This window comes from Rhinoderma darwinii, chromosome 1 (assembly GCF_050947455.1).
Source record: "Rhinoderma darwinii isolate aRhiDar2 chromosome 1, aRhiDar2.hap1, whole genome shotgun sequence".
NCBI classification, from domain to species: Eukaryota; Metazoa; Chordata; class Amphibia; order Anura; family Rhinodermatidae; genus Rhinoderma; species Rhinoderma darwinii.
Genome location: NC_134687.1, coordinates 427,835,430 through 427,861,768, shown reverse-complemented (window position 1 = coordinate 427,861,768; position 26,339 = coordinate 427,835,430). Strand labels below are relative to the sequence as shown.

Sequence of the window (26,339 nt, the reverse complement as noted above, 5' to 3'; positions counted from 1 at the left end):
GGCCCCATGTACACGACCATAAAAAAATCTCTGTAATTGCGGAACGTAATATGGACCGCAATTACAGGCCCAGTCAGTTCTATTGGCTGCGGACACCTTTCCGTATCGCTACAGATAGGTGTCCGTGCCGTAGAACTCAACCGCAAAAGATGGAACATGTTCTATCTTTTGCGTTTTACGGGCCGCGCTCCCATACTCCCATAAAGTACCCTCTATCCAAACTGAATGTCTCCCTTGGTTTATTGGCTAAACTGGCCCTACATGGTGCATCCTTGTGCTCCTGCTTGGCCAATTGGTTCCACTAAGGTCACCTCTGCCAGCAGAGTTGCTGCTAGGTGCTGGATGTCTAGTGCGCTTATGATTTATGGGACATGCTGCAGATTTGAATTTTACGGGTAAAAAAAAATCCCATTCACTTTAATGAAAGGTATTCCCAGTGCTCAGATTTGCATCAGTATTTTACGAAATTCTTCCATGTTGTGCGAATATGGCCTTACTACAGTGATGTACAATAAAATTCTGTTATCAGATGTTGAAAGTGACATGTCAAAAGATGTGTAACACCAAGGCCGTGTTCCCACGTAGCATAAATGCTGCAGAATTTCCGCACCATAATCCTGTGCGGAAATTCCGCAGCATTTAGAGTAGAAGCAAAGTGGATGAGATTCAATGGGGATGCAAAACCCGCAACAGAAAACCATGTGTTGCGATTCCGCCACAAAAATCGCAACTCCAGAAAAAAAATCTCCATCTTCCTGCATTCCCGGCCTCCGGGGATGACGTTTCATCCCATGTGATCGCTGCACGATCACATGGCCTGCAACGTCATCGTAGGAGGCCGTACTACGCCCAGAGAAGAGGGAAGGGGAAAATATGGGTGTGATTTTTTTTTCCTCTCCCAGCGCTGCATTCCGCAGCGGTTATTCAGTTCGAAAAACCGCACCACAATGTGGTAGGCTTAGATACAGGGCGCAGCAGACAGTATCACACATGGGCCATGTATCCAAACCTACCATGTGGTAGGGCTAGATACAGGGCCCAGCAGGCAGTATCACACATGGTGTGATACTCTCAGCTGGGCCCTGTATTCCGGCCCATATTTGCCACCAGGCACCAGCGCTCTGCCAAGGGACTCCAGAACTGCTCCTATATGGACAGTGATGTCAAGAGGTCCCCGAGGTATGCGTATAACGTATACCTGTGATGGATGTCATACAGTTGCATCTGTCACCCATAGGCACCCAGGCCTAATTCACATCTGCGTTGAAGGCTCCGTTAGTGGCCTTCATCGCAGATTCCGCCGAACATACTGGAAACAATAGCGCAACATGCTGCGCTATTGCTTCCAGTAAAACCATGGACACCCCAACGGAATCCATTAAATTCAATTTTTTTCGTCGGGCGCCGGTTGTCACCTGCACTTCCTGCCATTATCGTTCTGCTCATCAGAAAGAGCAGAACAACGAAATGCCGAACGCGGATGTGAACAGGGCCTTACCTGGTTACTAGTGATCATTCACCTACTTTTGAAAGTAGGCAAATGACCGCTAATAACTCCTAGCGCAGGAACTCCTTTGTATCTGAAGGCCCCCGTACTAGGTTTTTTTAGTGGCGCACACGCCCAAGATGCGCCACATTTCTGGCACATCTCGGGTGATCCTGCACCCCTTACAAGCCTCAGTAAACTAAGCAGTGACAGCTCTAACCTGTCTTTGGTTAGTTTACATCACGTGGTGTCCGGATACCTCAGTTATTTGTCCTACTTTTAAAAGTAGGCCAATGACCCGGGGATAACCTGGGACCACGTGATGTAAACTAACCAATGACAGCTAAGAGCTGTCACTGCTTCGTTATCTGTCAGACACATGAAAGGTAAAAGTATAGTAATTGTTTTGCTTTTTTATACTACTAAAGGGGTATTTTTTGTGTTTGTGTCTTTTTTACAGGATCGGTTGTTGAACTATGTCGGGAACAAGGACTACATCGATGACAGCGTTTTTTTTATTTTCAATAAAATGGTTAACAAGGGTTGTGTGTTTTTTTTTATTTTGATAAAATATTTTTTGTATGTGTGTTTCTTTTTTTTAAACTTTATTACTACTGCCTTAGTAATGGCCACTGGCTGATTGACAGCATCCATTACTAAGGCGGGGCTAACATTAACCCCCCCATTATTACCCCGGTACCCACTGCGACCAGGGGTTCTGGGAAGAGCCTGGCGTGATCCAGTACCTGACCATCTGTAGTTGACGGTCAGGCACTGGGGCGGTTACAGGCTTGTATTATTAGGCTGGGAAAGGCCAGAAACCATGGCCCCTCCCACCCTGGTAATGCTAGCTTGCTGCTGCTATGCTGTATATGGCTGGTTATGAAAAATGGGGGGACCCTACGTCATGTAAAAAAATAATAATTGGAAAAAATGATGTGGGGTTAATTTTTCTTAACCAGGCAGATACAACATAGCAGCAGCAGCAGGCTCGCATTACCAGGATGGGAAGGGCCACGGTTTCTGGACTTTCCTAGCCTAGTAATACCAGCCTGAGGTTGCTCCAGTACACGACTATCGCTACAGATGGTCAGGTGCTGGATTGTACTCGGTTCTTCCAAGTACACCTGGTGGTGGTGGATCCCGGGGTAATAATGGGTGTTAGTGCTTGCCTCTTCAACAGCTAACACTAAGCCCCACCTTAGTAATGGATGCTGTCAATCAGCTAGCGGCCATTACTAAAGCAATAGTAACAGAGTTTAAAAAAATATATACATAGACATAGAAAAAATATTTTATTGAAGAAAAAAAAACAACACACAATCTGCGTTCGGGCCTGCTCACATCAGCGTTGGGCTTCCGTTCATCGGTTTAGTTTCACTTTCCATCGGAGGAAACGATGATTGGAAAGCCGAACGCAGTTGGTTTCCGTTTGTTTCCGTTACGTAAAGTTTCAGTTTTTTAAATAGAAACAATAGCGTAGTCGACTACGCTATTGTTTCCACAAAAAAAAACCTGAAACTTTACAGAACGAAAACAAACGGAAACCAACTGCAACGGAAGCATTACCATTGAAATCAATGGTAATACAAAGTGAAGTTATGGTTTCCGTTCATTGGTTCCTCCAACAGAAAGGTTGAACGGAACCCAACGCTGATATGAACATAGCCTAAACTATTTTATTGAGAATACAAAAAACACCGTCCTCAAAGTAGTCCTCGAATCTGAAGTAGTCCAACAACCGAACCTGTGAAAAAAACACAAACACACAAAGAAAATTAGTAACACACAAACTAGCTGATGGGTTGTGGTCCGACTCCTGGGACCCTCAACGATTAGCTGTTTTGAAGGGGTTGCAGCGTTCATATGAGCGCTATTTCCCCTTTATTTCTTCTTGCCCACTGTGAATCTTTGACCCACATTTAGCGGTGATTCACGGGTATTGCAGCCTTATCTCCCATTCACTTCAGTGGGAGAAGACTGCAATACCTGTGAATCTCCGCTAAATGTGTGTTGAAGATTCACAGTGAGCAAGTAGAAATGAAGGGGAAGCAGCGATCGTACGAGTGCTGCACCCTCTTCAAAACAGCTGATCGGCTGGGGTCCCAGGAGTCGGACCCCAACCCATCAGCTATTGATGGCCTATCCTGACGATAGGCCATCAATTTTTACTAGCTGGAAAACCCCTTTAACTCCAGAATTGCCAGAATCTTGCATTTTCAATGTCTACATGTAGAAAAGACATTACTAGAGACAAAAGAGTGAAGAGGCAAGAACAAAAAACATCTTTTCAAAGTCTGTTATTGGACCTATGAAAGTCATCCAAGTGTAGGTTACGGCTGTGGAAGATATATTTTTTTTAATAATTATTCTTTTTTTTTTAATACAGTCCTATAAACTACAAGGAATAATAATGGAACACCATGCTGTTTCTGTGGGTGCTAGATTACTGTAATTTGTCATCTGTACAGGGGTTAGTTTTCTGAAAGAATCATCAAAGAGTGATTTTTAGTAATGCCATAAAAAATTAGGAACAGGTTGTAATTTTGCATCAAGAATTCATCTCTGAAACAAAATAACTCTGCATCTGTATTTGACGGACCCCCAGGCAGTTAGCATTGGATTAAAGCTGCCCATATGTGCCTCAGTCTCCAGGGTAAAAGAGTCCATCCTAGACCAAGCTGTCGGCTAAATGCAATATGTGTAAATACAAAAATACTGATCGGATCATCTGCATATGTAATCCCTGCCATGTTAAGGCTATGTTCACACAGAGTATTTTGCAGGAGGAATATCTGCCTCAAAATTCAGTTTGGAAGTTTGAGGCAGATTTTCCTCTCCCTGCACACCGATTTTCGCGGAGTTTTTCGCGCCGTTTTTCGCCCGCGGCCATTGAGTGCCGTGGGCATAAAACACCGCGAAATACGCGTTCTCTGCCTCCCATTGAAGTCAATGGGAGGTCAGAGGCGGAAACGCCCGAAGATAGGGCATGTCGCTTCTTTTTCCCGCGAGGCAGTATTACTGCTCGCGGGAAAAAGACGCCGACGCCTCCCATTGAAATCAATGGGAGGCATTTTCGGGCCGTTTTTGCGACGCGGTTTCCGTGTAAAAAAACTCGTCAAAATACTCCGTGTGAACATAGCCTAATGGTGGCAATGGATGAGCTGGTATTTTACCAGTAACAGTAATAAGTACATACTATATATTTGTTTTATGGAAGACTAATGCTACATTTAAGGAATTGCATACATTTAAAAATAGTTTATAATTTTGGGAAAGGTATTTAGCTTCATATAAAAAAAGAATTTGCATTAATATAAAGTAGGCAGCAAATGTTTTCATATACAGACACTTGCTCTTACAGTTTACAGTATAGACGAGCCTTGTGCAATGGTCTCTATTTACACTGTACAACAAACCACATACAGGATTCAAATCAGCACATATACTTCTGAATTGTCGTGAATAGTGGCAAATACACTATATGGATAAAAGTATTGGGACGCACCTCGTAATCTTTGAATTCAGATGTTTCATTCAGTTCCATTACCACATGTGTATAAAATCCAGCACCTAGCCATGTAGTCTGCCTTTACAAACATTTGTGAAAGAATGGGTCGTCCAGAGCTCACTGAATTCCAGCGTGACACTGTAATAGGATGCCACCATTGCAACAAGTCAGATTGTGAAATTTATTTCCTCATAGATATTCCAAGATCAACTGTCACAGGTATTATTGAAAAGTGGAAGCGTTTAGGAACCACAGAAACGTAGCCACGAAGTGGCAGACCACATAAAGTTACAGAGCGGTATCGCTGAGTACTGAGGCGAATAGTGCATAAAAGTCTCCAACGCTCTGCTAACTAAATAACTGCGGGATATTAAACCTACTTTGGCATTAAAACCGCTCTTAAAATCAGTGCGCCAAAGGTGTCAAACAACTTCGGGGTGAACTAGAATGGAGATTGCGAGCCCGGCTCCGTCGTCTAACATCAGTGTCTGACCTCACAAATGCTCTTCTGAATGAATGGTCAATAATTCCCACAGATACACTCCAAAATCTTGTAGAAAGTCTTCCAAGCAGAGTGGAAGCTGTTTCAGATGCAAGGGGGGGGGGGGGGACCAACTCCATATTAAAGTCTATGGATTTAGAATGGGATGTCATTACAGCTCTCCTGTAGGTGTAATGTGTAGGTGTCCCAATATTTTTGTCCATATAGTGTACGTGTGTATATACATTTATGTGGAAGGTTACTTTGATATGCACATAGTCTACATGAGACCACTACCAGTAACACAAATGAGAACAGAAAATGTTGTCATCAGAATCTCTCAGTAATGCCGAGTCAGGCTTTTGGCAGGTAAGATCATATGATCGTATCTCCGCATAGTAGTAGGTAGTAGTAAGATGTTAAGGAGCAGTTTTCACATTTTACATTTACGTTAAGGGTATGTTCACACGGCCTATTTACGGACGTAAATCGGGCGTTTTTGTCCCGAATTACGCCCGAAAATAGCGCCTCAATAGCGCTGACAAACATCTGCCCATTGAAAGCAATGGGCAGACGTTTGTCTGTTCACACGAGGCGTATATTTACGCGCCGCTGTCAAATGACGGCGCGTAAATAGACGCCCGCGTAGAAGAAGTGACCTGTCACTTCTTTGGCCGTAATTGGAGCCGCTATTCATTGACTCCAATGAATAGCAGCGCTAATTACGCCCGTAATTGACGCGGCGTTCAAGCGCCTGCACATGCCGGTACGGCTGAAATTACGGGGATGTTTTCAGGCTGAAACATCCCCGTAATTTCAGCCGTTACGGACCCCCGCCGTGTGAACATACCCTAAGGGGTGTTTTATACATTTCTGCTTTTATGTGTCTTCTAAAGTAGCTTTTTGCATTTTAGGCATACCCTTCAACATTTTGTAACTTAAAACTGGACATGCGCCACCCATAATTTTTCATAACAATATACCAGCCACAGATGTCACATGACAGTGCCGCCAAGAGTTGCCCCATATGTGCCAGTACACTGGTGTGAGAACCTTACCTAACAGAAAAGTACCAGAAACAGAGGGACATTGGAATTTCCCATTGTAATTATTAGGCCCAGTTTTTTGCAGGCAGAAAAAAATCTGCCTCAGATTTCCTTTTGAGGCAGATTTTGAGCTGCTTGCACGTATTTTTTCTCAGTGTTTTTTGCCCGCGGTCATTAAAGCTAATGCAAGGATCATAGGCAAAAAACACTGTGAAAAACGCTCAGCAAAGCATAGAGAAAGGAAATTACGTTTTTTTTCCGTGGGAAAAAAAATGCCTCTGCCTAATTGAGGCGACGATTTCAGACATTTTTGGGCGCTGATTCCCACACTGTTTCCGTGTCTCTGTGTGAACTGACCCTTAGTCTCAAGGACATATATCATTTTTTTAAAGACAATCTGTCACCAGGTTTATGCTGCCTTATCCGAGGGCAGCATAAATTAGTGCCAGAGACCTTGATTACAGTGCGATGTCACTTACTTTGTAATATTCTGTATTTTTCATAAAATTGCTGCTTATTTCCAGCAGCGCGAGCCGCGGCAGGAGTCCTCTTGATGATGTAGAGTGTCATGCTCATGGCCGCGGGCCGTCTGGCTCACTCACCGCCTGACGCCCGCGGCCATGGAACTGTGAGCGCTCACTTCCGCTTCTCCCGGCCGGGTCCCGTAGGATGCGCGCGCGCTCGTGCCCGTTCTTAAAGGGCCAGCACGCGCACCTGAAATTAAGTCAAAATTAGCTCATGAGCACCCTGGACTATAAGAGGGGCCCAGCCCCTTCTTGCCTTGCCTAAGCCTTGTTGTGGTTACCCTAGTCTGTCTATGCAAATGGTCTCCTAAGTGTTTTCCAGTTCCCAGTGTTTCCCGTTCCTGCTCCCTGTATCCCGTGCTATCCTGGTCAAGTGCCGTGTTGAGCTGAAGTCGTGCTGTGCTGTATACCACGCCTGTCCTGCTACACCACGCCTGGCGCCTGCCTGCTGCCTAGTCCCAGCCGAGTCTGTCTTGCTACTGTCTGAGCTACCACAGGTACACTATACGAACTATAGACTGTGATCCGTGTCCTGTAGGCCAGCTGCCATACCGTCAAGGCGGTACGGTCCATTGAATCCACGTACCCAACGTGACATAGAGTCCTTGATTACTCATGAGCTGCAGCTCCCTCCGCCTACTCGCCGTTAATTGACAACTTTTCCCCTATGAACAGTATGGAGAGAAAGCTCTCAATTAGCGGACTGGACTGGACGGGAGGGGGGTGCAGCTCATTCTCACGCTGCAGATGAAAAACTGTGATTTTATGAAACTTCTCAATATTACAAAGTGACACAGTGCTGGAATCAAGGTCTCTGTCACTATTTTATGCTGCCCTCAGATAGGGCAGCTACAGCCTGATTTCAGAGTCCCTTTGATCTCTACTATGTAGAACAATAGAACGGTACATATTGTATGGAACGTTGCTTGGTAATAAAAATAAGGCACTTTGGTTTAGTTACCTGTTCTTTCTCTGTATCTTAGCGGATTTATCCCCCACTAGTCTGGAGAAGTGCTGGTGGGTGCAAGTTGATGCAACCAGGATGATGGAATGAAAAACATTTTTTTCTTATAGAGTGATTCTTTACTATTTTACTGTTATTATATGCATTCCCCATAGAAAATGAATGGCATACATGATGCTAAGGGTATGTTCACACGGCTTATTTTCAGCCGTTTTTCGGGACGTAAACGCCCCGATAAACGGCTGAGAAAACGGAAGCTGAACGCCTCCAAACATCTGCCCATTGATTTCAATGGGAAAAACTGCGTTTCGTTCCGACGGGGCATTTTTTTATGCGGCCGTTTGGAAAAAATGCCCTGTAAAAAGAAGTGCATGTCACTTCTTGAGCCGTTTTTGGAGCCGTTTTTCATTATGTCAATAGACACTATCTACAGGGGGGCTGAATGTGGGGCACTATCTATAGGGGAGGCTATATGTGGGGCACAATCGACAGGGGAGGCTATATGTGGGACACTATCTACAGGGGGGCTATATGTGGGGCACTATATACAGGGGGTGCTATATGTGGGGCACAATCTACAGGGGAGGCTATATGTGGGTCACTATTTTAAGGGTGGCTATATGTGGGGCACCATCTACAGGTCGGGCTATATTCGGGGCACTATTTATAGGGGGCTCTATGGGGGGCACGATCTACAGGGGGCTCTATGGTGGGCACTATCTACGAGGACCACTTTGTATGTGGTGCTATTATAATCAGGGACAAAGTGTATGGTGCTATTATAATCAGGGACATAGTGTATGGTGCTATTATAATCAGGGACACAGTGTATGGTGCTATTATAATTGGAGGTGCAGTGTATGGAACTATTATATTTAGGGGTGTGTGTCACATTTATAGGGTGTGTCACCATGAGAATTTTATCTTCGTTTATAGGTGCAGAAATTTAGAATAGTGAGAAGCTGAAGACATCTGAGCGGCAAACTGCAGAAATGGGCCGTGGCGGGGAGAAGTCATCATAGAGGTCTGGAACAGATGGAGAAGAAAAGAGAAAAAGAACAACTAGAATCTGAGACGTCACCGGTGAGTCACTTAATGTAAATGTTTATTCTGCCTCTAATCAGTACTGTAGTCACTGTATGATCTGCAGCGAGATGATGGATGGTATGATATTTTTTTGTGAAACAGCAACTCCCAGCATATCCTTACCATTGTTCGGTCGATGCTGGGTGCTGTAGTTTTACGCCATACAAACCTATACGGCAGGGGTTGCACTAAATTGAGCTGTATTTGTGCTGGTGCTGTATTTATGTACTGAACTTGGTTCTGGAGCTGTATATATGTACTGAGCTTGGTTCTGGGTCTGCATATATGTACTGAGCTTGGTTCTGGATCTGTATATATGTACTGAGCTTGGTTCTGGATCTGTATATATGTACTGAGCTTGGTTCTGGTGTTGTATTTATGTACGGATCTTGGTTCTGGCACTATATGTACTGAGCTTTGTTCTGGTGCTGTATATATGTACTGAGCTTGGTTCTGATGATGTATATATGTACTGAGCTTTGTTCTGGTGTTGTATATATGTACTGAGCTTGGTTCAGGTGTTGTATGTCATGGTCACAGGATATGTGGACCCACTAGGCCGCTCCGCCGTAGCGAAGAGGCAGCTGACCAGCTCACAGTCTATATGAAAGTCAATAGTAACGCTTGGGTACCTGAACTAGTCCAGACGGTGGCTGTGGATTCAGCACGGATTGAGGCCAATGCAGCAGGTAGCGCCAGACGTGGCGGGCAGTATCCGATGTGGCAGAAGACACTGGACGTGGCAGAAGATACTGGACGTGGCAGAAGACAATGGACGTGGCAGGAGACACTGGACGTGGCAGGAGACACTGGACATGGCAAACGACAGCAGGTGCAGTAGACACGACTCTAACACTGGTAGGCACAGGAACGAGAACAGTACAGGATACAGGAACAGGTAACAGGGCACGGGTAACAACTGGAACGGAAAACACTAAGGGATCATTTGCAAGACAGACTGGGATAAACTAACAACTCTCAGGCAAGTATCAGGAGGGCTGGGGCCTTCTTATAAACCAGGAAATCATGGCAGTTGATGATGATAACGATTTCCTTTGTGCGCGCACACTCGTGCCCGGCCTTAAAGGGCCAGTGCGAGTACCCTACGGGACACAGCAGAACGGAGCGGAAGTGAGCGCTGGCGTCTCCTAGGAAGGAGATGGGGACCAGCGCTCACGGATCCATGGCTGCGGGCGTCGGGAGGTGAGTAAACCGGACGCTACATTGTACTTATGTACTGAGCTTGGTTTTGGTGCTGTATATATGTATGAGCTTGGTTCTGGAGCCGTATATGTCAGATATTGGTTCTGATGCTGTACTTATATAGCATATATTTACAATAACAAAATTAAAGGGCAGATGGAATTGTTTTCAATTCATTGTATATTTAATGGGAACCTGCCTGGTAGTTTTAACCCCTTGAACTGACGCCATGCGGTAATGCATGACCAGACAATATTTCCAAACATTCCCCTGTATGTTGTTTTCAGGTGCAGAAAAATCTATAAAATCAACTCTTAAACCGGCGCACACAATATGCTAATTACTCATTAAAGGGTCATGGGGCGGTTCCGCTATCCTGAAGAGTCCTGCCTTCAAACCCAATTTTCCATGTTTGATTGACATCTCTCTAGCGGTTATACATTGCTACCAGTATCCTCCAACTTTCTCGGATTCACCAGTGCCTTGTACTACTTGGGCACACACCATGCAGCAAGGTGTACTCTGCCCGGCTGCACCACGCATGCCAGTACAAGGCAATGGCACATCCGCAAGAGTTGGAGGAGGCTGCTAGTGATGTAGAACAGCCAGAGGGATGTCAATCAAAATCTGGGGAACACAAGCACCAACATAACAATAACTGCTGTCTCCTGGTGTTTAAAACCACATCTTTCCGAGATTTATTGCTGTGTACTCTGCAATGATGGGAAGGAGCACTACAGAAATATAGCGCTTGTTGGCCGAGCTACAGCTAATCAGCTCTAGACTTGTTTTCTGGACTGATGCCTTGCTCATTAGCGCACATCTCTGGCGCCACAGAGGAAAAGAAGAATCAGTACCTGCCCAGTCTGCATGTACAAATCAAACCTAATGCTTATTGGCTGAGCATCAGCCAATCAGTGATGGTCTTGCTCTTTCTACTGCCCCCTGAGCACAAATATGCATTTGTGTGAGTTTTGTGCCTTCTTCTAATGTATTAGAGGCATTTGTGTGCGTGTTGTTTTCAGTGTGAGTGGTATGTGTGGTATAGGTATAGGTCTAGTGTGTAAGTGTTATGTGAGGTATGTTTTTAGCATTTGTTTGGTGTGTGCGGTATGTGTCTAATGTAAGTAGTGCATGCGGTATGTGTCTAGTGTGTGAGTGGTATGTGTCTAGTATGTGAGTGGTGTGTGCAGCATCTGTGCCAAGTGTCAGTAGTGCGTGTTCAACATGTGTCCTTGGTGTGGGTAGACAACGTGCGGCATATGTCTTAGGTGTGAGTGGCGAGAGTGGAGTATATATCCTATGCGTGCGCATGTGTCCTAGGTGTGAGTGGTGCATGTGCTGCATATGTCTTAGGTGTGAGATATGTGTTCTAGGTGTAAGAGGTGTGCGTGCGCATGTGTCCTAGGTGTGAGTGGTGTGCGTGTGTATGTGTCCTAGGTGTGACTGGTGTGGATGCGCATGTGTCCTAGGTGTGAGTAGTGTGCGTGCACGTGTCCTAGATGTGAGTGGTGTGCGTATGTGTCCTAGGTGTGAGTGGTGTGCGTGCGCACGTGTCCTAGGTGTGAGTGGTGTGCGTGCGCACGTATCCTAAGTGTGAGTGGTGTGCGTGCGCATGTATCCTAGGTGTGAGTGGTTTGCGTGCACATGTGTCATAGGTGTGAGTGGTGTGCGTGCGCATGTGTCCTAGATGTGAGTGGTGTGTGTGCGCATGTGTCCTAGGTGTGACTGGTGTGGATGCGCATGTGTCCTAGGTGTGAGTAGTGTGTGTGAGCATGTGTCCTAGATGTGAGTAGTGTGTGTGCGCATGTGTCCTAGATGTGAGTGGTGTGCGTGCGCATGTGTCCTAGGTGTGACTGGTGTGGATGCGCATGTGTCCTAGGTGTGAGTAGTGTGTGTGCGCATGTGTCCTAGGTGTGAGTGGTGTGCGTGCGCATGTGTCCTAGGTGTGAGTGGTGTGCGTGCGCATGTGTCCTAGGTGTGAGCTTCTGGGTTGCATCTGTGCGTTATGTGTCCAGCATGTGAGTGTGTGTGTACATGGCTGAATATAAATTATAAATCATACTATTTAGTTACAGTATGGTGATATTTTAGCATTGTACAATGGTATAATTTGCAATCTTTATACGTCAGTATTAGGCCATGATCATGCAATCAGGATTTGATTAGGACCATGTCCCTGATTCCACACCTAAATCCCTTTCAAATCCACTAACATTCTGCATCCATTACAAGTGAATGGGCTATTTTATACCCCATTCACATGCAGCGGAAAGAAGTCTGCTTTAATTTTATTCCGCTCCGAAAAAAAAAATCCTCTAGAATAATGAGCATGTTCATTATTCTCGTGGAAAAGCAGTGGATTCGTTGGAGTTGGAGCTATCAGGACTATTCCTTTTTTCACTTACACCTGTTTTAATAAATCTCCTCATGTCTTGTATAGCTGAGAGGTGGTCCCATGTACTCCAGCCCAAAACTAGCGGCTGCGTATGGCCTGCGGTGGGCCTGTGTGCTTAAAAATGCCAGGGCTGATTTTAAGTCCCAGTCCGGCCCTGCTTTCTAGTCATGCTCTTAGACAACTGCCTGTGTGGTTTTTGTTTTAGAATAAATAAATTTTATTACACACGTTGGAGGACATCAAATAACAGACATATTTGGTATCACAATAATCGTGACAATCTGTACATTAAATGTAAGCATTTCCCTCATAATATAAATTAAACACTAATGTATATGTACCCAAAATATTGCCCAAAGAAAAGACAACTTGTCTTGCTAAAACAAGTCCTTATACAGCTATGTCTGAGTAAAGAAAAAAGTAAAAATAACCCCAAACGAACTGGCTTCTCGGTCATGACTGTGCCTGGTTCTACAGGTCAGAGTCGTTCAGACTTAGGGTATGTGCACACACACTAATTACGTCCGTAATTGACGGACGTATTTCGGCCGCAAGTCCCGGACCGAACACAGTGCAGGGAGCCGGCCTCCTAGCATCATAGTTATGTACGATGCTAGGAGTCCCTGCCTCTCTGCAGGACAACTGTCCCGTACTGTAATCATGTTTTCAGTACGGGACAGTAGTTCCACGGAGAGGCAGGGACTCCTAGCGTCGTACATAAGTATGATGCTAGGAGCCCGGCTCCCTGCACTGTGTTCGGTCCGGTACTTGCGGCCGAAATACGTCCGTCAATTACGGACGTAATTAGTGTGTGTGCACATACCCTTACCCGCTGACTGCCCCGGCCATGGACATCTGTCTTCTCGGCGTCAGCTCCCTCCAGGGAGACGCCGGCACTCACTTCCGGGACCTCAGACTGTTTCCCGCAGGGCGCGTGCTCCCGCACGTGCATGGTCTTAAAGGGACAGTACGCTCAGGCCATGGACCCCGCTGGCCAAGTCAAGGGCCTGTCATCCTCCCAAGCCATGCAGGTGGAACTGCAGGATCTGCAAGCACGACAGGATCAACTCCTTGTGGCAGTAGACTCCATGGCACAGCAGCTAGGGGCGCTAGCTTTTTCCTCCACTTTTCCTCCTATTCAAGCTCCTCCGATCGAACCTCCGGCTACACCTCCTGGCAGCCCCAGTTCGGACCCTCGGTTCTCGCTGCCATTGCCACCTCGGTTCCATGGAGACGCAAGTTCGTGCAGGGGGTTTCTGAATCAATGCCATATCCACTTCACTCTGCACGCCCGAGCATTCCCTTTGGACGGTGCCAGGATCGCCTTCATTATATCTCTACTTGCCGGCAAGGCCCTGGCATGGGCGAATCCAACCTGGGAACGACAGGGACCCGAGACTTCCAGGGGTCCGTGCGGTTGTTCCTTTCCGTATTTAAGGAGCCTGGGCGAGCCTCGTCGGCAGCCACTGCTATCTTTAACCTGAGCCAGGAGGACGCCTCCGTGGGCGAATACACCATCCAGTTCCGGACTCTGGCAGGAGAATTGTCCTGGAACAATGAGTTGGTAGCATCCTCCTGGCATCGCCTATCGCCCGAGATCAAGGACGAACTGGCTGCTCGAGATCTCCCAGAAGACGGCTTCCTAGACTGGCGCCCAACTTCCAGCAACCCCTCTTGCCTTGTTCTTCTGCTGCTCCCGAGGTTCCGATGCAGGTGGATCGGCTTAAACTGTCCGTTCAAGAAAAACAGCACAGGCGCACCTCTGGAGTCTGTTTATATTGTGACCTCGCTGGCCATGCCGTGCGTCTGTGTTCCCAGAGGCCAAAGAAACCCCAACGCCTGGGATTGGTTGGAGAGACAACCCTGGGCGCTTCAGCATTTAACCCCTTCCCCCTGCTGGCATTCTGGGCCCTAATGTCCAAGCCATTTTTTAGATTTTTCCATTGTCACATTCGAAGAGCTGTAACTTTTTTATTTTTGCGTCGGCATAGCTGTATAAGGTCTTGTTTTTTGCGGGACGACTTGCAATTTTTATTGGTACCATTTGAGAGTAGATGCGACTTTTTGATCACTTTCTATCACATTTTTTTTAAGTCAGGATTAACAGAAAACAGCAATTTTTCCATTGTTTTTTATTTTATTTTTTATGGCGTTCACCGTGCGGGTTAAATAACGTAACAGCTTTATAGTCGGGGTCGTTACGGACGCGGCGATACCAAATATGTGTAACTTTTTTGCTTTATTGTAGTTTTTTTTAATAGTAAAGCATTTTGTAAGGGGAAAAGCTGGGTTTTTAATTTTTTTTTTTTCACTTTTTTTTTAATTAACTTTATTAAACTTTTTTTACTTTTTTACTAGTCCCACTAGGGGACTTCACTATCCTCCGATCGCTATTATAATACACTGCAATACTTTTGTATTGCAGTGTATTACTGCCTGTCCGTTTAAAACGGACAGGCATCTGCTAGGTCATGCCTGCGGCATGATCTAGCAGGCATTCGCTGCAGGCAGACCTGGGGGTCTTTATTAGACCACCGGCTGCCATAGAAGACACAGACACTCGGCGATTTTATCGCCGGGTGTCAGTGAGATCAGAGGGAGCTCCCTCCCTCTCTCCAAAACCATTCAGATGCGGTGCTCGCTATTGTGCACCGCATCTGAGGGGTTAAACAGGTGAGATCGATACTAATATCGATCTCACCCGGCAGAGCAGGGACGCTCCCAGCCCTCAGCTGCTTCTGGCAGCTGAGAGCAGGGAGATTTCACGGCTCCCTGCTCTGTTTACTTTATTCTACAGCAGCGACGTAGTTTGGCGGCGCTCTAGAATAAAGCCCACTAATGACCGCCGTAAAAAGACGTATCGGCGGTCATTAAGGGGTTAATAGAGAACTCTCTTCCAAACTGTTTATTCCTGTGACCATCGTCGCTGGGGTCACAGTTCCAAGCTGGCAGGTCACGCGGGTGTCCGTAAGACGCGAGACCTAATTGCCCGTCAGTTCTGGTGGCCCACAGACGTCATGGACTTTGTCTCCTCCTGTACGGTGTGTGCAGCAAACAAAGTTGCCCACTCCAGACAAGTCGGTCTGCTCTAACCACTGCCTGTGCCCGATGTCCCCTGGAAGCATATTGCAATGGACTTTGTCATAGATCTGACTCTCTCTGCGGAATGCAGTGTGATCTGGGTGGTAGTGGATCATTTTTCTAAAATGGCTCATTTTGTTCCCCTGACTGGCCTGCCTTCTGCTGCTTGACTGGCTGATCTCTTCTTGCAACATATCTTCCGTCTGCACGGATTACCCCTGCATATTGTCTCTGATCGAGGGGTCCAGTTCACCTCAAAGTTCTGGAGAGCACTCTGCGGCGTACTCGGTGTAAAGTTGGACTTCTCATCAGCTTATCATCCTCAGTCCAATGGACAAGTCGAAAGGGTTAACCAAATTATGGAGAACTATCTGCGGCACTTTGTCTCCAGACGACATGATGACTGGGTGCAGATGCTCCCGTGGGCGGAGTTCTCCTATAATAACCATACCAGTCCACCACCTCCAGTCCGTTCTTCATAGTCTACGGCCAACATCCTCGAATACCCCTGCCTGACTCTACTATGTCCCAGGTGCCTGCAGCCGACTCTACCTTCAGGGACTTTCTGCAGATATGGCAGCAGACATGATATTCTATTCTGCTGGCGGTGGACCCCATGAAGAGAAAGGCAGACACTAGGAGACGAGAACCTCCCCAGTTTCTTCCAGGTTTCCTGCAAGTTTGCTCCCAGATTCCTTGGACCCTACGAGATTATGCTACAGATCAATCCTGTGTCATACAAGCTTCGACTGCCTCCTACCCTCAAGATTCCTAACTCCTTCCACGTCTCCTTGCTGAAACCCGTGGTCCTGAACCGCTACTCCAGGACTCCTAGTTCCGCAGTGGCTCCTGGTGGTTCATCTGGAACTTTCGAAGTGAGGGAGATCCTGGCCAACAAGAAAGTGGGATTAAGGACATTTTATTTGGTGGATTGGAGGGGATTTGGTCCAGAGGAGAGGTCTTGGGAGCCAGAGGAGAACATCGATGCTCCTGTCCTCGTGAAGAGATATCTGTCCCGCTCTGGTCCCAAGAATAGGTGGCGTAAGAGGGCTGGCTATATAAAGTATGGGAGCACGGTCCACAAAATAAAAAAATAGGACATGTCCTATTTTTTACGGAAGGTTTCTACATCACGGACACCTTCCCATTAATATACAGTAAGGTGTCCGTCTGCCATAGATATTAATGTGTCCGTAATTACAGACAAAGTCTACAGTCATGTGCATGGGGCCCAACTAGGAGGCCAGCTCCATCCTCCTCATACCTAATAAATTGTGGAGCAGAGGATAGACATTGGGTACACAGCATGAAGCCGGTCATACTCACTGTCAGGATCTCCCTCTCTCTGTACTGCAGCCCACAATGGCGTGCTCCGCTCATATGCAGGATCTGCCGACCGGCTGCCCCTCTCCTGCTTCTAGGGGCAGATTCAAACAATGGCACCACACACACTGAAGTAGAAAATGCAGGATGGGGGCAGGGTAGGTGCAATACCAGATACAACCCATGTACAGGTGTGGCGCCGTTTTTGGAAGAGAGCAGAGATGTTTTTCTAGTCTTGTACAAACCCTTTGATACAAACCCCTAAATAAATTCACACCCCAGACCAGATCGCTAAATAAATCCAGACCACATAAATATAGACCAGACCCCAAAAAATAAAATAAACCCAACAACCCCCATCACTGCACCACATCTGCAATCTCTGCTATGACATATTAAATGAAGACCCATTGGTTCACTTCAGCAGCAGTGGCAGTAGTGGGGAACACCTGTGTCATATATTCCATTAGCACCGTCCAGTTCGCAGCTCAAGAAGCCATTGCTTGGCAATGATATCATGTTAATAAGTACTGAGTCGTCCCCTGTAACCACACCAGCATGACAACAACTGGGAACTATATGACGTTACCTCCCCAATGGACGGCTCACTGCGCGGAGCAAAGCAATATAGTTCCGGCTTGGGTAGCGCCCGTCCGTCTGTTCTAGACTTGTGATTGGCTGTGTGCCCTGCCTGTTTGAAGAAGCGGGAGGGGGGGCTGTGCGAGCTGTGTTTCCGGTTGCGAGGAATACTCGGTGCGATAGATAGAGAGGGAGGAGGAAGAGTACGGGGAGAGCCGAGCTTGAGCCCCTGAGTCCCCGGATACACAGGCCACCACCTCCCCTAGCAAAGCACCGTAGTGCAGGCAGCGCCTCACAGGAGGGCTCCAAGGAAGCTACACTGATTTATAGGTGAGACACAGGGGAGGCTGCGTCCTTGCTGGTTTCCAGTGAGCTCATGTGCGGGCTGCGTGTGTGTGTACAGTATGTGTGGAGCCTGTTCTCACAGCCCGGCGGACTACGCTGCGGAGCCAGGCTCGGCAGATGGGATGAATCAATGATAACGACTTCTCCAATGATATGTCCTATCAGCCGTTAAACGGCGCGGCGGTGTGCACGCTCTGCGGGTGAACTGTATATGTACGGCGCATGGGGCGGACTGTGCAGCAATGCGGGCTCCAGCCTATACGTCTATATACGAGCTATGGTTTTTTATAGATCGCAATGATCGATCAGTGGAAGGTGGGCGATCGACACCTCCTTGTCAGGAATTGGAGGAGAGGGGATCACTAAATATAAATATATATATATATATATATATATATATTATTTTTTTTCCTACTTGTGTCCTACTTAAATCCGAATGAAGGGAAGGCTTTGGTCCGTGAATATTTTTCCATGAATTAGTCATTTCATGTTGGGTGCACTGGCAGCAGGGTGCCTGAGGGGGTTGGGAGGCATGTTGCCCCTTTATGAATAGTGATATCAATCCACACATCTAGGTATTTGGAATTGAACTCTATAATGTATTTTTATTTTATAGTAATATGTGGCATGTTCCATGTGCTCCAGTCTATAATATATTGGTGCTCTGCATGCTGCTTGTTCTGGTTCTTTTTGGGGACTTTGAACCCGGTTGGCTAGTAGTGGGTGTAGACTGTGATGGGTAAATGCTGATATCTCCCCAGTGTGGTGCTTTATGAGATGTGCCAGGGCTAGGTGTGTACACATTGTGCACCTTGTAAGAAGGCTGGGTGTGTTATATGGAGCAATGGTATGTTGTTAACCCCTTTGAGCATTAGAGATTGTTAAAAGGGTGTGGGCATCATGTGACTGTATATTCAGCCCATTTCTATATATCCTTTTTAGTTCATTCCTGTATATTCCTAAAGGAGAATAGGAGGCATGGTGGACTTGTCAGGCACAAGCCAAGAAATAGCTGGCCATGCCTTCCATGTGGCATCACTACAAGTACATGTCATGGTAGCTGTGCCAGCATCAGTGTTATGCCTATGAGCTGGTATGGAAGGTGCTTGTGAACCGTTTTTAGATTAGGATTAGACACGTTAGCTCTTTGGTTTCCTTCTATTTAGTGCTGTACATATTACATCATAACATATTCAGCAAAATAATAATCATTCTATAAATAATAGTTGTAATAAACCCATGTTTTATTTCTCTTGCCTATTTTAATATATGTAGGCTATTGAAAGGGAGAGTTGACCTTTTGTGTTAGAATTGACTGTTCCCTGAGCAGACTTTTTTAAAATTTATTTTTCCATGTAACATTTGGTTTGTTGCCTCGGGGAAACCATATGCACAGTGTGCTTGCTGTACCTTGGCTCTGTTCACACTAGCATCTGACTCATTTTTCCAAAGCAGCATTTCAGTTCACATCCCCTTAGATTTCATTAGAATTTTTCTGATGGCATATCCATTAGTTGGCGTTGTCTAGCCTCCGTTCCATCAGGTTTCTATTATTGGTCCACCATGCTAGTCTAACCAGTGAAAAAAAAAAAACCGATCCCATTGAAGTCATTGGGATCCATGACTATCTCTTTTGAATCGGACAAAAATAGTAGCCCCGATGTAAATGCGAACAGGCTAAGTGCGTCACGGTCGCTATAGAAGACCGCTGGGTGGTGCTAAATAGGTGTAGGTTGCCTCTCTGAGTGCTATACCGGCCTTGAACAGTTGTCAATGCCCTTCCCCCACACTGCATTGAAATGAATAAGGATATCCTTTGCCAACTCCAGATAGGATTTAGTTTTCGGAGTTCCATGTCATTGAGAATGTGGTCATGCTTTCTAGTCAATAGTTATTTACTGCTGTGCTGGCGCTTCTTTCCTGCTTCCTCTCTCAGGAATTCCAGTTTTCCTGTGACCTGTTAGAATATGCAGAGAATACTTTTCCTAAAATCTTTCCTTCCTTCCTTGGAGAGCAAGTCACATGAGCTTCTAAAATCCCGAATAGACCAGTACCTAAGATGAATTATAAATAGTATTTTCTTATGTACTATAAAAAAAAAAGTTCATGTGTACAGTAAACGCTACTTCAGTTGACATAACCCAAAAGCTGCCTATAGATACGAAATTTCAATGGAACCCTCCAGTAATGTATGATCTATGGGGGATATATGGGTCATACTTGCCTGATCCTATTGTTATCATGGTGTCTCGCATCCGTTCATCTGCCCTTCTCAATTGGAATAGCATTGTAACTCTGTTTGAAGTCCAATTCATTCGAGCCGTGCACACGCTGGGAGACTGAGCACAAAAACAGTGCTAACCGGCCTAGCCCTGATGACGTACCCCATAAACTAGGGGACACTGAAACGCGTAGGATTATTCCACTATTGGCAAGGGAGTTTAGAGAATTTCTATACTATAAGGAGCATTTGCGATCTGTGGGTGGATGTGCGTCCTATCACCTGCTGACGCTTCTCACCTCTCTGACCACTTGCTTTTGCCTGTATTTCGGTATTATTGAGCTTGAGACCGTTTTAATATTTAGGAATCCATAAAGATTATTTTTAATTGTTGTTTTTCAGGCTGTGACAAAATGTAGACTTTATTGAACGAAACATCTCCTCAATTACATACAGTGAAAAGTTGTTGAAGTCTGACCTGATAATGGTTCCCTGATATTTATAAGCAATGGGCAGTGTATGCACGAAGCGGAGCAGTTAGGCTGGGTTCACACGAGCACATTACGTCCGTAATGGACGTAACGTATTTCGGCCGCAAGTCCCGGACCGAACACACTGCAGGGAGCCGGGCTCCTGGCATCATAGTTATGTACGACGCTAGGAGTCCCTGCCTCGCTGCAGGACAGCTGTCCCGTACTGTAATCATGTTTTCAGTACGGGACAGTAGTTCCACGGAGAGGCAGGGACTCCTAGCATCGTCCATAACTATGATGCCCGGAGCCCGGCTCCCTGCAGTGTGTTCGGTCCGGGACTTGCGGCCGAAATACGTTCCGTCCATTACAGACGTAATGTGCTCGTGTGAATCCAGCCTAAGCGTCCAGAAAGGATGCGTATGGAAAGAGACTGCTTACACACATTCACCGAGCTTGAAAACGCGTGCAGGGCATTTGGTTACCCACAGCCAGTTCACATGCTCCCTTTATTCTGGCTCCTCATTCTAGGTGTCTTCTGTGAATGAACCGGGTCTGATTGCCTTGTAACCTACCAGCAAAGGAGAAATACTACAAAGGTGATTACTGCTTACATCTCATTTTAGGGAGTTTAACAAAATAAAAAAAAATAGCTGGATAACTATTACCAAGTAAATTTATAAAAAATTACTTTAACAAAAAGTTTTATATTCGATCCAGTGTCGCTGCTGTCCCCCGTCCCGTACCCTTTTAATCAGAAGTGCTGTCGTTTAGCACTTGTGCGCTGGACTACATGTCCCAGAGTGACCAACTTGGATTTCCATAAATGTCTTTATTGTCAAAGGGATCCTGTCAACATCTTACCTGTTAAACTCGCCTGACCCCTCAATGGCCGCAGCTGTCCAAAGTACGTTCCTGTTTTCTTCTCTCCTGAAGTCGTCCTCTGTCCGGAAATATCGTCATTTAAACTCTTTGCGCCTTTTATGGTAATTTATTTTTCACTCTGACGCAGCTTCTTACCGCCGCCACCTGTCCGGCCCTGTCGGGCTAAATCTTGTTCAAAACATTGCGCATGCGTTCTACACTACCCAGCTGTAGCATGACTGTTGCCGACGAGAAGTGTGGTGGAGAGCAATACAGCACAGCAACCAACGCTTACCTCTGCACTGCTTCGTCCACTCTGCTGTCAGGAAACGGGGGCTGTATTCAGAGACGAACCGACGGTGATGACGTCACACGGAGCGCCGAGCATGCGCACTAAAAATGTGAGAACAGCAGCTCTGGTGTCTCAATGCGCAAGCGCGGGATTTCGTGTGCGGTGCAGTAAGAGGAGCTGTCCATCAAAAAGGAGGCTGAGTCAACTCAGATGCTGGAGGAATGAAAATCGGACTCTTCGAATGAAGATTTGACTTCTGCTCATTTGCATACGCGGGACCACTGAAAAACTGAATACTAAAGGTACAGAGCTTAATTAGAACATATTTATAGGTTCGATAACTGATTTAACTGACTCACCCACTTTCACCAGGTATTGCTGGCTTGATAGTTAAAATGCTGGTGACAGGTTCCCTAGAAGCACCTTACAGTTCCCTGAAAATGTGGGTTGGATTTGCTGTGGAAAAATCTGCAGGAAATCTGACCCAGAAATCGGAGAAATCCACCCTGAATCTGTACCAAATCGTGCATTTTTTTAGTGCTGATAGTCAGCCGGTTTATCCAATGCGGAAAACGGCAGGCCAAGGAAGAAAAAAATCGACTATCTAAATTTCTGTGACTGAAAATCTGTCCGAATGGGGTTGCTTCTGCAGCATGTGCATGGATGCTGCAGCTGTATGGAACAGTGGCAGAAATCTTTGCAACGAATCTGTGAACATACCCTTACTGTAGAATTTAAGAGGACCAGGAGAAGACTTCCATAGGGATCAATAAAAAAAAATATTCCACTAGCTTAGGTGCCATCAGCAGGTTTGCAGGACACATCGGGTTACCTGACTGCTAGTATTTATCCAGATTCACCCTCTTAGCAGCAATAATGTGGTTCCTGTTGGTACCACAAATATACCTCTTAAGGCCTGTGGTCCGCGTTACCTGTATAGGTTGTGACGTCCTCTTCGCATTATCAGCCAAACATTTATTTTTTTACTGTGATTTTGTAAGGTGGAGGATGAAGCAAGATGACCCCGTGAGAATGTTGTGGAGAAGGATGAAACAAAGCAGGAGTTAAGCCACATTCACACTAACATGTTTTTGCGGCCGCAATTCCCCCGAAAATCCACGGGAGAATTGCGGCCCCATTCATTTCTATGGGGCCATGCACACGACCGTAGTTTTTACGGTCCGTGCATGGCCCGGGAACCCGCACCGCAGAAAGAACGGGCATGTCCTATTACGGCCGTCTTCTGCGGTCCGGGCTCATTGAAAACAATGACTGCAGCCATGTGCATGTCCTACGATTTGCAGGCGGCCCGCGGCTGACAGTCCGCAGCCGTCCGACCCGATAATCACGGCCGTGCACACGGCTACGGTCGTGTGCATGAGGCCTTAGAATGCCAAACTTTTTGCACAATATTTACAGTTTTTCCCCACTCATAGACACAAGTTAGTTAATTATTTATTTTTTTGTTAAATAATTCTTCTCACTGTTTGGGTGGCACATGCTTAGGCCTCGTTCACATCCGGCCAAAGTTACCAGAAACATTGCTGCGCTATTGTTTCCAGTAAAACCAGAGACACCCTGACGAAAACCACTAAAGAGAACCTTTCACCTGCCCATACGTGTGCAGCATGTAATGGGCAGGGCTGCACAAACCCTGGGGCACTTTACATCTTTTTTCTATCCTCTGTTGTTTAGATATCGGTGCCGTTATATTTAGCGCCCAATATTTAAATAACCCCCTGAACTGTCAATGGGGCGTGTAGTATCGCTGTGACACTGTCCAATCAGCTACAGACCGTGTTACAGCAAGACCTGGAGAGAGGAGAGCGTGTGTGCGTGGACATATCTGGAATCTCATGGTCTATGGTGGTACTGTATTACGCTGTGGTTTTGCTGCACGCAAATACGCACAGCAAAACTGCACGTAATATGCATCGTGTGCCTTGACCCTGAAGGCTTTGGTAGACTATTGTAAATACTGCTTTGAACCTTTTTATTCACATTACACCTGAATGGATACATCTGGCCACCGTGATGGTATTTTCTGTAGGGTAAACAGGGCTTGAGCAGGAACAATTATAACGACTAGTGGAGTTTCAGCCATGGAAAGTACTGGTGTTCTGCCAGTCATCTGGTTTCAATCCGGTTATTTGATGGCTGAATTAAACCAGGACGGGTGGGATTCTTCAGACTGCCCAAGAGCAAGCAGTCACACTTGTCTAATAACACGTGGCTGCTGTTTTTCATGTGGGAGGATGTAGCACCTGCCTGGTGTCGTCCTTCTTAGTACGTGTTCATCCCACCAAGATCAAAGTGTTCTTAATGGTTTCTCTCACCTAGGCTACATCTAGTATTGACTGGTTTTTAAGCAAGGCATGTTCATAAGGCTTGTTTTCCTGGTGGTTTTTTTGGAGCGTAAAATGGTCGCATTACTTTTCGAAATACACCCTAAAGCCTGCGAACACCTTAGTTTAAATGGTAAAGAGCTGCGTAGTTTGAGACACAATTTTACGGACAGTGCCGAAAACGCTTAAAAAATGCATGGCAAATCTGCTTAAAAAATGTCTTGTTTTCAGAGGCTGATCTGTCTGCTTCACACAGGCTGTGTGAACATCCCCTGAAAAATATTTTAATTTTGTTTCCCAAGCTATAGGTCATGGCTGTTTAAAGTGTACTTTCGTTTGGAGTTAGGTTGGGATAAACACGGAGACATAAGGGCAGATCTACTACTGTCTTGGTCTAAAATGTCAGAAAATGCACCAAATTTTGGCACAATTTGGTGCAATTTTGAAGTTTTTACCTCACCAGGCACTTTTTAAGTGGAAAAAGGCATGACAAATGCGGGGGGACTGCCACAACATTGTGGTGCAAAATATGATTGACTTATGTTTCCATAGTGTAATAAGTCACTTGTCATTTTGTTTTTCGAACTACTTTATAGAGGGAAATAGTCACGCCAAAAAATAAATATACTGGTAATCTTGTACAACAGCAATTTCCAATTTTCCATTACATAAGCTATGCAATGCAGTGGTGTGCCTATTGAGCCAGCAGCTACCCCTTGTAGACTGCAGACATTGGTTTAAAGAGGACCTGTCACTGGGTCATATAATTTGAACTGGTTATCTGACCTGAATAGCGTGGTCTCCCAGATTCCCGCGGCACTTCTTTCTTCTTTTTTTTTTTTTCTGGGCCGCCCCCGTAGCGCCCTATATGCTAATTTTCTGAGGTGTTGCTAGCTTCCCTGCCTCTGACGCTCACCAATCAGCGCAAGGCTGCTTGCGTGGTTAGCAATAGCGCGACTTGGTGACTTAGGGTATGTTCACATGGCAGTGTCTGTTACGGCTGAAATTACGGGGCTGTTTTCAGGATAAAACAGCTCCGTAATTTCAGCCGTAATGGCATGTTGAGGCGCTTTTCGCTGCATCCATTACGGACGTAAATGGAGCTGTTTTTCTATGGAGTCAATGGAAAACTGCTCCATTTACGTCTGAAGAAGTGACAGGCACTACTTTGACGCGGGGCGTAAAAAAAAAATGACCATCGGCACAGAACATCGTAAGACCCATTCTAATGAATGGGCAGATGTTTGCTGACGCTATTGAGCTGCATTTTCGGACGTAATTCGGGGCTAAAACACCCGAATTACGTCCGTAAATAGTGTGTGTGAACCCAGCCTTGTGGTTATTTTGGCTCTATCCAATTCCAGGCTGACTTAATACTGAATATATTCACCAGGAAACCGCAGAGGTTTACTCTGTAGCTTCAGTGGAAAGCATGGCTATGTAGGTATTTTAATGTGAGTGGGAAGGCGACCAAGTGATGTGGCTATTAGATTAGTGTGCCGTCTTGGGGCTAGTCCACATGTGGCGTAAATACTGCAGATTTTCCGCAACTTATTTAGTTGCAGAAAATTTGCAGCAGAATACAGTAGCAGAGAAGTGTATGAGATTTCAAGAAATCTCATCCACACGCTGTGTATGTGATATGCAGAAATTCCGCACACCAATTGACCTGCAGTGCGGGTTTTTAAGCCACAGCATGTCAATTGTGGTTGTGGAATCGCCAGTAACTTGTTGCAGGTTTTCCCCATTGAATTCATTGGGGATCTAAAACCCACAACAAACAAGTGTGGCTGGGGAATCGCAGCAATTACACTGCAAAAATCGCCACATAGACAAAACCTTATATTTTACCTCTGACGTTCTGCAGGCTGGCCTCCAGGGATGAAGATTATCCCATGTGACCGCTGCAGCCAATCACAGGTTGTAGCGGCAGTCACATGAAATGTCTTCCCTGGAGGCTAATGCTGCAGTTTTCCGCAGCGGACATTCCGGACAAAAAACTGCACCACAATTTGGTGCGGTTTTTCACCCAGAATTCTCTGCGGCCAACGTGGCAGATACGCTGTGTGCCTTTTACGCAGCGTATCCGCCCTGCGTGAACCCGGCCTTAAAGGGTGTTT

At 46.0% G+C, this 26,339-nt stretch overlaps 1 protein-coding gene across 4 annotated transcripts in view; it reads left to right on the top strand.

Annotated features, from left to right (window-relative positions):
* CORO1C (coronin 1C) overlaps positions 1-26,339 on the top strand; it is a 79,874-nt gene that overhangs the window by 2,504 nt on the left and 51,031 nt on the right. Inside the window, exons 1-2 of one of the 4 annotated variants that reach the window (XM_075830353.1) lie at positions 17,799-18,012; positions 21,250-21,317. The exons of 2 other annotated variants lie outside the window; for them this stretch is intronic. The gene's annotated coding sequence lies outside the window, so the exon portion shown is untranslated. Of the gene's footprint in view, positions 1-17,798; positions 18,013-21,249; positions 21,318-26,339 lie in introns of those variants that run through there. One more of the 4 variants, XM_075830345.1, reaches the window with a different exon arrangement.